Source organism: Mesoplodon mirus, assembly GCF_964341445.2.
Source record: "Mesoplodon mirus genome assembly, chromosome: 8".
NCBI lineage: Eukaryota > Metazoa > Chordata > Mammalia > Artiodactyla > Ziphiidae > Mesoplodon > Mesoplodon mirus.
In genome coordinates this window covers 12,448,640-12,461,639 of record NC_138984.1, presented here as the reverse complement: position 1 = coordinate 12,461,639, position 13,000 = coordinate 12,448,640, and the positions used below count along the sequence as shown (strand labels likewise).

Below are 13,000 nucleotides of genomic sequence, written 5' to 3'. Positions count from 1 at the left end.
GTTCTTTAGCAATTTAGCATCTGGTTTTCAAGTTATGTGATTTTTTTTCCATGAATAAAAAGAAATTAAAGTTAGGTATCAGTTCACAAAATCCCTGAACTTAACCATCAAACTTCGATAGGATTCTAGTAATATTTTCCACTTAATGGCTACAACAGACAGTGGCTGAGTGAGGTATGACCAAAAATAATATGCAAATGGAAAGCACATTGCTGGATCAGGGTAGAAACAGACATTTTAATTGATTTTATTGACAGCAATATTTCCATTCCCTACAGTGGGTTATCTCTCCTTCAATCCCACAGTTCAACCCCACTGCCATACTCCTTATCCTCAGCACATAATTTGGCCAAGAAACAGGTATAAAGAATTAACTCCTTCCATTTCTTTTCCCTCACCTCCACAGTCATCTGATAGCCACTCATCTCTAGTATTATCCTCTCCTTCAATTTCATCTTCACCGTGTGCCACTGACACTTTCTGTCCTCCTCCTCTGCTTTCTTTTTCTCCCTAACACTTATCATTTTGTAAGATGTTATATATTTTCCTTACCTTGTTTATTTTCTGCCTCCACTACCAGAATATCAGCTTCATAAGATCAGTGATTCTATCTGTTCTGTTCATCACTGAATTCTTAGCACCTAGAGCAGTGCTGGGAACCAAGTAGGAACTCAAAAAATATGTGTTAAATAAATGAATGTCTGGCCTCCACCTGCAACATTTTCCCTTCACATCCTTCAGTTGATGTTCACAATGCAGCTTAAAATTAGCTTTAATGATGCCTCTTCTGGCCTTCCTGTCTGGAATAGGCATCTCCTAGACTGTTAGTCTTTATCTTAGTATCTTGCTTATTTCTTTCCCAATTCTGTATACTAAAGTTACTTCTTTTCTTTGTTCTCTTATTCAAAAGGTTTTTATTAAATGTCTACTGTGTTCCAGGGCATGTGATAATCACATGGGATATAACAGTGAAGCCAAGCAAAGTTCCCTGCCCACATGCAACACCAACAGTAAGGGGAAACAGATAATAAATAAGTAAATTATACAGTATTATAGAAGTTTATAAGTGCAATGGAAAAAAACAAAGCAAGTTAAAGAGGGTCAGGAGTAGCAAGGTAGAGAAATGGGAGAGTTGCATTTAAGTAGGGCAGTTCAGGTAAGCTTAGGAAGGTGATATTTAAGCAGGACTTGAAGGATTAGCTATAAGAACTAGGGAAGCATATACTCTAGACAGAAGGAACAGCCAGTATAAAAGCACTAAAGTGGGGCACAGCTTTTGTGTTCAAAGAACCCAAGGATGCCTGCATGGCTGGGACAAAATACAAGTTGGGGAGACTAGTAAAAATTAGTTCTGTGAGTAAAGAGGTCAGGAGTGGACTTTGTAGGGACTCATGGGTCTTCAGAAGGTCTTTAGCTTTTATGTTCAATTACATGGGAAGCCATTGGCAGCTTTTCAGCAGGGTGGCATGATCTGGTTTATGTTTACAGTGCCTGTTTGCTTGTTTATTTCTTGTCTCCTTCCTTATATGATGGCCTTTTAACTCACCACTCAGTATTCATTGACTAGCGTGGTACCTGGTATAATACATAAATATTTAAGTGAACAGGTAAACACATGAGGTTACCATACAATGTTTGCCATACATGGAGAACACAGAGTATATTTAGGTGAGAGATGGGAGGAGAGACTGAAAGAGAATTTAGGGATTTTTTAATGAGCACTCTGTATAAAATGAAGTTACTTAATTAGCATGAGATAGATATATACAAGTTAAGTTAAAGCATGTTAAATGTTTACTGACATATTAATTTGCAGCAACAAGAAAATATTCAAAAGTATATAAACAATATATATTTTCCATGTCAACTAGATAATAGATTTAGTTGGGTAAAGGACATACCTTTTTGTATTTGTGTCTGTGTGTGTACCTGTGTACGTAAATACGATCCTTTGCTGAGTGCTTTTTATGTGTCATGTGTGTTCTGAGTTCTAATTACATTATCCCATTTAAACTTCTTAAGAACTCTGAAAAGTAGCAACTTTTATCCCCATTTAACATATTAGGAAACTGAAGTTTGGATAATTTAAATAACATGCCTAAGGTCAGACATCTAATAAGAGGTAGAGCCTAGATTTGAATCTGGTTTTATGTGATTTTAAATCCCTTCGTATTTTCAAATTCTTTTCACACAGATCTTATTGGACTCTCCCAATAATAATGTGAGGCAGAAAAAAAAAGACAAAATATTATTCCATCTAAGTATATGTATGCACACAGACACACACACACACACACACACACACACACAGGAGAGTACTAAGGCTTGATGAGCTTAAATGTTCACATCTTGATTTGAACCCAGACCTTCTTACTCCAAACACATTTTGATTTTACTAGCTACTTAAGAAATTAGACATTCTTTTATAACACAATCTACACGAAGTCAAAAAAATATTGACTATAGCAGATGTTTTTTATTCCTTCAGGTCATCTGTGAACCAATCATCCTTTTATGTACAAGTCCTATGCCTATCTTATGGAAAAGACTACCTCCCAGCATATAACTGGAGAATGCCAGCCTCCCCTGAAGCTAGGGCAAGACCTAGGCTCCTGCAATCACATGTGCCTTCCCTGAACTTTGAATTTTGAAATGGGGATGCAAGCAAATAGAGTGCACATACAATCCATTGTAATAAGGTAGGGGAGGCAGCAGAATTAGCAACTGCCTCCAGTTCACAGAGACACGAGCGCTCAGCCATGGCATTGATGGTACTGGCCACTTTGGCTGTACCCTGTGGTGATAGTTTATGTGTAGTTCTGGGGCACATTTTGAGATATTGTCCCTGGCTGCCTTCCCCCAGGCCAGTCCTGTGTTTCTCTTGGAGACTCTATGACCAGCCACCTACTCCCTAATAAATTTCTTTACTACTTAAATTAGTTTATTTCAGTTGCTTGCAATTAATTACACCATTCAATGTACCCACCACTGGTCTAAATGATAGGTATTTTTCTGGGGGTCATATTTGACTGTTTAATCAACCTCAATCAAAGACTGTGTCTTTCCTGAGGTTAGATATATTTCAGAGGGCTCATTTTTTTTTCAGTGAAGAAAATGCTTGGTCAGAAGGAACTCCAGCAAGCTAGCAGGAGAAAGGAATAAACATATCACAAAGCAACCAAGTCTTTCATCTCACAGTTCTTCTGCAGATGTTTAACAGACCTTCACTTCATTCCTTTTGTAACACTGTCCTGAAAAATAGGTTATTTCTATGGGGAAACCTTTAGGCATGAAATGCCTAATGACTGGAATGACTACAGGATTTTATGACATCTTGAAATAAATAACTGAAACCAAGAGTATTTTGAAGTTAGCAGTAACAGCCAGTCGCTCTCAGGATATCTGTTTCCTTAATCTTCTACCTTCAAAAACATGACCTTTGGGCTTCCCTGGTGGTGCAGTGGTTGAGAATCTGCCTGTCAATGCAGTGGACATGGGTTTGAGCCCTGGTCTGGGAAGATCCCACATGCCGCAGAGCAACTGGGCCCATGAGCCACAGTGACTGAGCCTGCGCGTCTGGAGCCTGTGCTCCACAACAAGAGAGGCCGCGATAGTGAGAGGCCTGCGCACCGTGATTAAGAGTGGCCCCTGCTTGCCACAACTAGAGAAAGCCCTTGCACAGAAACGAAGACCCAACACAGCCATAAATAAATAAATAAATAAATTTAAATCATATGGGCTTCTAAGAAGACCTATGATTAAAAAAAAAAATGACCTTTGATTATCTACTTTTTATATATGGGTGTGTGTTCATTTTATACGAATGTTTAATCAGCTTCAGGGATGCACTTCATTTGGAAATCTGGAATTTTTCTCTCTGGATGCTTTTTAGAATTTTTTATTAGAAGCTGTATTTTCCAGAATGTCTAGGCCTAGAAAAACATCATTACAATAATTTGGCAGTAAAATTTAAATGTTTCGTAAGAGGGCTTCCCTGGTGGCGCAGTGGTTGAGAGTCCGCCTGCCGATGCAGGGGACACGGGTTCGTGCCCCGGTCTGGGAAGATCCCACATGCTGCGGAGCGGCTGGGCCCGTGAGCCATGGCCGCTGAGCCTGTGCGTCCGGAGCCTGTGCTCCGCAATGGGAGAGGCCACAACAGTGAGAGGCCCGTGTACCGCAAAAAAAAAAAAAAAAAGCTTCGTAAGAGACACTAATCTTTATTTTGTTAATGAGCAGAAATGTACATAATTTTTTTTAATGAATGAATTTGGAGGCTCCTGAAAATTTCACTCTCTATAAATAAACTTTATTTTTCTTAATATTTTAGCCCCAGATCCTAGAAGATTAGTTTTGTTTTTGCTTTTTTAATTTGGTTGGTTTTTGTTTTGTTCTGTTTATGTGTGTGTGTGTGTGTGTGTGTGTGTGGAAAAAGTAAAGAAAAGAATGAGAAAAGAGAAAGAAAATAAAGAAATGTAAGCTCCAATCAGAGTAGAATAAGGGCTCTCTTAAAAGTGCTACAGGAGATCCTGGGCAAGTCTGTGTTCCTCTTTTGGCTGGACCCTGATAACCAACAAGACCTTCCTTATTCCACCATCCTTCATATTTATATCTGTTCTGCCTCTTCCTGTTCCTCACAGGTTTGCTGACTTTGCCTTACCAGCTTTCTATTATTTTTCTTTACCATGGCTTATAAATCAAATTAGTCTCCTGGTACCCGAACACTTGCATTTGGCCTAGGGACCCACATTCTCTTTAAAAATTTTCCTAGAGGGACAGCTGTTTATTCATTCTTTGTTCAACAAAAGGTTTTCAACCACCAACTACAAGCCAGGCATTGTACTAAGTGTTCTGTATCTGATGGTGAACAAAACAGACATGGTCTTCACTTTTACAGAATTTACAACACAATAAAGAAAACTTTTCCGTAAAATAATACATAAACAATTATATATGTATTGGTACCTTCTATGAAGGAAAATAACAGGGTAGAGTAACAGAAGAAGCTCAATTTATGCTGAAGATTAGTGAAGGCCTATCAGAGGAGATCAAATGTGAGCTAAAATCTGAAAGATGAGAAAGAGCCAGCCATGTTATGAGTTAGCACAGGTGAAGTTCCCTACAAGGCCAAGAGTTTGATGCTTGGGACTTAAAATAAGGCCAGTGTCTAGAGCAGTAAACGAAAGGGTAATCAAAGCCGGAGTTCTAGTGTAAAGCAAGGAACACACTACTTTGGGCCTGGTAGACCAAAGCTAAGAGTATAAAATAAAATAATAGGAATAATAAGAGTATAAAATAATGCAAAGAGTAATAGTAAGCTACAGAAGGATTTTGAGCATGCAACTGTTATTTTCTAATTAGTATTTAAAGACTATTTATAATGTGGAGAATGTATTATAAGAGGAGCTGGTTTATCTATGAACTCAAAATTTAGTAAGTATTGTGTGAAATTCTACCCCCTGGGAAGATTTCTCTTCCCACACTGTCCCTCAGAGCCACCCAGGCAGCAGGTTGTAATGCTCGTGCCAGTATATCATGTATAGTTATCTTTAACTAGGCTCTTTTTCTCATTTTGTCATAGGAAATTGCTCCTGAGACCATAATAGTATTTTGCAGAAGAAGCAGGTATTATAAGGATGTTAGTCACCTGTGCCATCAGGACATGCTTCCTTTTGATGAAGAAGTGCCCAGGGGGACACTTGACTCCTTGGCTCAGTCAATCAGATGACAGTGAATTGATGACAGAGAGAGCTTGGACAGCACTGTAACCCTGTGTTTAGTCTCTATGATGCCCCAGTAACAAGCTAGGGTCTCCTCTTTAAAATAAAAAGAAATTTACTTGCTGAGAAAGTATGTCTTTGCTCCAAAACTCTGTGGCATTTGTCACAAGCTCAATACAATAAAGATATCTTCCACAGATACTGCATCAGATAGGCAAGGCCATTCCTATGATAAATAATCTCCAATTCTCACTAGTTTAACACAATATAGATTTACTTTTATGTCCCATTGCAGTGCTAATCATTTGGGAGCAGTGGAGGAAGGAGCCTCTACTCCAAGTTCCTCCCATCTTGTGATTCCCCAAGTCCTCAGAAGCCTCCCCATTCAGTAGACATTAGGGAAAGAGGGTTTTGGAGGATTTTGTCAGGTAGACCTATAAGTGATCTATACCATCTCCATCAATCCCATTGAGTAGAACTCATTTATATGAGTTTGATATGGATCTAGCCACAGGGAAGACTGAAAAATATAATCTAGTTGTGAGACCAGGATGAAGAGAACATGAATATGGATGAGTACTAATAGCTATTTGGCAAATATTTAAGCCCATTAGATCCAATGGGTCATAAAGGATTGGTGACAACATCTTGATTTGGTTCTAATTACATTGCTGTTTATACCCAACTCTGAGCTTTGCCAAGTTGAAACACTTCATTTTATCAAGGTTCTATATGTAATAATGAGCAATGGCTGCAAATTGCTAACCAGACCACATATAGAATAAGGTCTTTTCTAAGGCCCGGTGTTCTGTTGGCACAAAAATAATTTTACATCAGAGTTCCATTCCAAATCTTCAGACCATTCAATGCCATTATCTCTCAATGCCATTATCTCCCTGATATTTTTGGCCTCTATCCAAAATGCAAATCCTTTTGTGTTCCACTCCTTCCCAAACTCTTACTCAGACCCCATTTCTTCCAATTCATCATCCTTTTGAGGCCCTCCCTGCCAATCCATTTAAAGTTATATCCTCGGGAAGGCATGTTCCAATAAATGTTATTTCTATCATCACCATCAATTTGTTCACAAAAGATTTCCTGCACCTAAAATTGTTCCTAAGTTCACATTTCACTCTATTTTTCCTTAAGATAAAATTTTTCTCCTTAAGATTTTTCCCATCTTGGTTTCAGTCCACTCAGATAGAGCCTGCACATTCTCCCACTCCAAGTTCTTACAAGGCTAAGATTAGAGAATGGGGGTAGAAACTAGGAAGTGTGTGGAAATTATTCAGTAATTGCTTCTTGCCCATTGTTACTATACAGTATTATTAAGCCTACTCCTTAGAGTAACTATATCTCGTTGGGACCCTTGTCTCTCTCCTCATCACTGTCATCTACTTGCATTCTAATTCCTTCTCCACATTCACTAATGATTTTTTATCAGTAGGTAATGGACTTCCATGAGGATAGACCCATAGTCTTGCCATCATCCTAGCTGACATCCATGTTCATTTTGATAGTTTTACTATGTTAGACAACTGCTACTTGATCTCCTCCATGTCAGTAATTTTCTTATCTTCACACCATCAGTTCCTATAAACATGGCTGATATTTTGTAAAGTTCCACATATTGTTCATTAAATTCCAATATTCCACTCTCCCACTACAAACATCATTTAACAAACTCATCTTTCCAAACCTCTCTATTTCTTACCCTCATAGAGACTGTCTGGCTGTTGTACCCATCAATGCTTCCTAATTGCCTGTACTTTCCATACCTTTCTAACCCATTTTCTTAGGCCTATCACATAAATATTTCCTTGTCCTTTCCTCAGACTTCTGTTTTCTTGCTTTCTTGCTTTCTCCACCTCATTTGCCCTGGAATAGTATAGGTCTGGATAAATCCAATTGCCTAACTTGCCTGTTCTTTATCCCAGATGACTGAACTCTGCTAAAGAATATCACTCAGGGATCTTGATGATGAAAACCCATATTAATTAATAATTTCTAAGCATGTATATTAATAATCCCAGCAGCCCTTCTATCTATCCTTAGCCCATTCATCTTTCCTTTGCTTCTCAGCAGTTGCTCTAGACTTCACTTGTTTCCTCAAAACTTCCAACCCATTACCTGCTAGCTTATTCATGGAAGCTTTGACACTAGCTAGCCAGGAAAGATTAAGAAGATCTATTGTTCATACAGAGACCTTCATTCCTCCATGAGAACATGGGAACTATCAGGATAAAAAGAAAAATTCTACTTATTAATTTGAAACTTTATTCCTCATTTCCTTTTGTCTCTGAAGGAAAAACTAAAACTTCAACCTTCCCTCTCCATAGATATTTTTCATTTACTTTTACATACAAGCCATTTTACATACAAGCAAACATTTCATTGGCTTTAGGATGTGCAATACAGGCACTCTTCCAGTAATGTATGTATATCAGCCCCTTTATCCCTCACAAGAACACCAAGAAAGCATAATTACTCTCCTTATTTTGCAGATGAAGAAACTTAAGCATGGGATAGTTAAATGATGGGTCCAAAACCACTCATCCAACAGAAAATTTCTCCTATGTTTAAAAACAAAATTGGCCCCAAGTTCACATTTCCTTCTATTTCTTCCCTCTCTTCTTTCCTTTATGAAATAATAAATGTTTCTAAAATAAAAATCTATATTAATACTATCCACTACTATAGCTCTTATTCATTAACATACTGCTATTTGCTTTTGTCCTCCCCACTCCAGTAAAACTGCTCATGCTAAGGTCATTAATAACACCCATAGTATCAGATCGGTGAAAAGACTCTGTCTTTCTCTTCTTTGCTTCCTCTTTTGTAGTTGGCACTGCTGACTGCTCCTTACTTCTGAACCCTTTCTTATCCAGTGGCCTGCATGTCACCTCTCCCATTTACTACTATCATTTTACTTATTCGCTCTTGGTTGCCCTTGTGTATTCCTCTTTCTCCCCTTGCATTTATGTTCATGTTCCACAGGGATCAGCTGTCAACTTTCACTCCCATCGTTCAATTATCTATCCTACAGAAACTTAGACAGTTGCCAGCTTCAAGAATTTGTGTGACCGTTTGCTTAAGATAATCTCAAAACTATTTTTATGTATATCTTTATCTTTCTGTGACTTTCAAGAATGTATATAAATGTGCTATTTTGGCCAGGCTAAACAGAAGGCCTCTTATCCAGGGATGACCAGTAATAGATCATCTTTAGACCAAAGGTGAGGATAGGAATATCATCTGAGACATGATAAGTAGTATATGCTTATATGTCACATAGAAACTCTTGTCATTTTAACCCATAACCGGTTCAGGTGCGCTGAGAAATAGATGCCAAGATGGGATTACATGTGTAAGAGCTTTATTACGAGAAAGGCCTATGAAGAATTAAGATAAAGGAAGCAGGAATAGACAGGAAAAGCTTTCCAACCACAGTGCAGGTCAGACATTTGTGCAAGAAGAGTGGGAAGAGAATTGGATAAAAAAGGTCTCAGACTATAGTGAAGTTTTGAAAATGTCTTGGTCAGGTTAATAGGAAGCTTGTGAGCAAAGAATGTCCATGAATGGACTCCCATTTATGGCAGGACTGCTATATCTAGCACTACTGCCATGCTTAGTCATTGGCCACGGTGTGAATTCCCCAATGGAGCCCAAAGTTGTGGTAACTGGAGATTGTTAGGTATTCCTCACAGCAGTATTCCTCTGTTCCTCACAGCAATTTTCTTGATGGAATAGATGAGAAATGCAACTCCATGGCCACCACATTGGTCTATCCAAATTCTGGTGTCTCCTCTGCTTGTCTCTAAGAACAGGCAACACAGGACTCTGCTTCTGCCTTATACCCACCCCATTAATTATGTTATATCTAAACTGCTTCTGATTCCATTTATGGTACCAATTAAGATGAACAACTAAAGTCCTCTTACCTGAAACCCTGTCTATAGTTGGCCAGTGAAGCATATCTCCACAAAGATTAGATCAGTCTTTTAGAATTAGAAAATTGTTGCCTTGGGAATTTGGTTCTATCCTCAAGGGAAAATACAGCTGATATTAAATGCCCTGGAAAGATCAGAAGTGTGACTCAAGGGGAATGTCCACTTGAGACAAAAGGAGGTTAAGAGAGACACATTTATTGTTTCAGGGGACCTCTTCTCCTTGTCTAGTTGAAGGTCAATCAAATATGCTCTCAAACATATATCTAAATCCCAAGCTACAACCTTGACTTCTAGACACAAACAACCCAATCTTCCTGAATATGCCCACTTCTCACGTTTTGTGTCCTCTATCTTAATGATCCTATCGTCCATACCCAGTAGCCAGACTAGAATCAAAGGAACCATTCAAGACTATACCCTTTCAATCCGCCCCCACCTTTAATCAATCAGTCACCAAATCAAAAAGATTTCATCTTTCACATCTCTTCTATCCATCCTCCTCTCCAGTCCTCATCACAATTCACCTGGATTAGTGCAAAAGGCTTCTCTCCACTCCTACCTCCAGGATGGCTGGCTTTCCTTTACTGTACCATCAGAGTGATATTCCCAAATTGAACATCTGGGTAATGTAACAGTTATAAGTCCTTCAGTGGCTTCCCACAGTTTTCAAGATCAAGTTCTAACAGTCTAGATAAGTGCCCAAGGCTCTAAATGATCCAGACCTGCCTCTACCTCTACTTTTGTCTCTTCTTACTCCTTCAGATGAATCCCTCATTCCAGGCAAACTAAATACTTCAGTCCCTTGAACCAACATGAGAGTTCTTGTGTCCATTTTGTTGTATATGCTGAGTCCTTCAACAGGTCAGTTTTCCATACCACCCTTCCCATGCTAAGCCTTATTCTTCTCTAAATCTCTGGGAAGACTGTTTTGAAGACTCTCCTCTTTCCTCTGAAAGCACTCACCTATCATCACACTTACCCCATTGCATGTTATAAAAAGCTTAAATGGTTTTCTGCAATCATGCTTAACTCTTGAGGGAGTTAACTCATTCTACTTATCTTTATGTCACAATACTCAATAAAAAGGGTCAGACAGATACTGGTCATTAAATAAGTGTTTAAATGAGATTCTTTGAATAGTCACCACAACAATTCACCTTCTGGTTAAACTGTTAGTGGTAGACTTTTCAAAATTTCTGTAGTTATCAAGTACATAACAATAAAATGTTTCATAAATAAAAATGGGTCAAATCAATTATTTGAGACTAAAAGCCAAAATATTTATTATAGTCTAATTGATTTTAGAAAATATAAATTCAGTCATTACTCAGCAACTCCTGAGGATCTCCAAGTTTTTAAAATCATTTCATCTTAACTTGAACATTAGGGTTTTCACTGACTTCTGCTAACAACAAAGACAAACATATTTTAAGTGTAGCAGAAGGAGGATGCAAATGCCTTGTGTTTTGTGATCATTTTTGATTCACAAATGTTTCTTTGCAGATTACAAATACTTAACCTTAAGTTAGCCTATGGAATCTTAAAAATCACCTGGCAAAAAGTATATAATTATTCCTATGTTATAGTTGAAGAAGCCAAGACCAGAGAAATCACATTTACAGAAAGTGACATATCTATCAAGTGTTTTATGTGTTACTCCCCATGCCTACCTTCTTCACTTTTGATTGATCATGATTTTATACATATAATTTTCAGTCACTCATTAAACATTCCTCAAACATTTAATACACAGCTAATTTAGTAGAAGGAGTAGTCCAACAGGACACCTAATTATTTAAAAAAAATAGAGTTCAGTGGTTACTAGCACAAACTGCAGAGAGCTGAAGCCAGAAGTTCCTCACTAGCTATGTGGCCTGGACCTTATCCACTGAGTGCCTCAGTATCCTTATCTACTAAACAGGGATGGTCCGCAGTACCTTCTCCATAGGGCAGTTCTGATTATCAAATAAGTAGATAAATATAAAACACTTACACTATACAAAGTAAGTGTTAACTATCATCATGTGATATCAAAAATTAATAATTCTGTGGAAATGACAACACTTGAGATCAAATTGCATCCCACAAAAGTCGTGTTTACAGCATAATTCAATTTTTTTCCAACTAAACAATGCCCCTTAATGTAACTATGCTTTCCAAACCAATGACTCTCATTAAATCATGTTTAAATATAGATACAAAATGTGATCACTTAGACCCCCCATCTTAAATATTATCAATATATCTATTAGTTTTAAAAACATAAATACTTTTTTTAAATCTTTGTTTATATTTTGAGAAAGTTTTATTTTTCCTTTCTTGGCTAAATGGGTGATTAATATGTTGGCTGTACTTTGTTTCATATATTTTAGGCATGTGTAAGAAAAGTGAAAAGATGAATGCTTCATTTATGGAGCTTAATGCTTATTGACATAAGTAATAATTATCATAATTTATATTTAGATGTGACAAGTATCATAAACAGAAAAATAAAAGATTCTGTGCAATAAGATTTTTATTCTTTTCATCACCCATGTGTACGTATACACTTAAGAGCTATATGTAAAGACTAATATTCTACTTTATTAAATATTATAATAATTTTTCATGATGCTATACCAGTTTATAAAGATTAATTAAATCAAATTTAATATTATCATAACATAATAGAAAATATTTTGTCATAAAATAGAAAGCATTATTAATATTTCCAAAAATACTTCTATTACAACCTTAAAACTCAAATAATTATACATTTACTTAAAGTATAAGCAAGAATAATCAGATTTGGGATATTTATTTAATTTTATAACATCTATAGTATTGAGTAAATGATAAGGATTAAGAAAAATGAGTAGAGAGATTATAGCTTGGACAAGTCTTACCTCCTTTTGAGGGGACAGGAAGAAGGTGATGGGAAACAGGCGAGGCAGCTAAGAAAGGAGGCAAGAGGGCTGAAGGAGTAATGGGAGGAAACAAACATCTGTTTCAAGGAGTGCATGAGCTGTCCTAACAACTCTACAAATATTTCTACCAAGCAACGGTTGAATTCCCATGAAGTCATGGCCAAAACACCCAGGAGGGAGAACGAAGAAAAGTGAGAGATATTAATCAAGGCATTCCATCACCAGCAATGGGGAAACGGCAGCATTTTACTCACAAGAGGACCAATCATTATGAATAGCTATCCTGGAAGAGCTTGCAGAGCATTTAGGCTATTTAACTGACCAGTGAACACATTTCTTCACCATAGTGATTTAAACAAATGATTCCCATTAAAAATATGTCTCCCTGACACTCTCGTTTTAGTCATCTAAATTTGGTTATTGGAGA

The 13,000-nt window shown here is 37.4% G+C and overlaps 1 long non-coding RNA gene across 5 annotated transcripts in view; it reads right to left on the bottom strand.

Annotated features, from left to right (window-relative positions):
• Positions 1-12,649, bottom strand: part of LOC309809530 — a 119,730-nt gene extending 107,081 nt beyond the window's left edge. For all 5 annotated transcript variants that reach the window (XR_014294864.1, XR_014294865.1, XR_014294866.1 and 2 more), the window contains exon 1: positions 12,553-12,649. This is a non-coding gene — a long non-coding RNA (uncharacterized lncRNA). The remainder of the gene's footprint in view (positions 1-12,552) is intronic.
• Between the last annotated feature and the right edge of the window lie 351 nt (positions 12,650-13,000).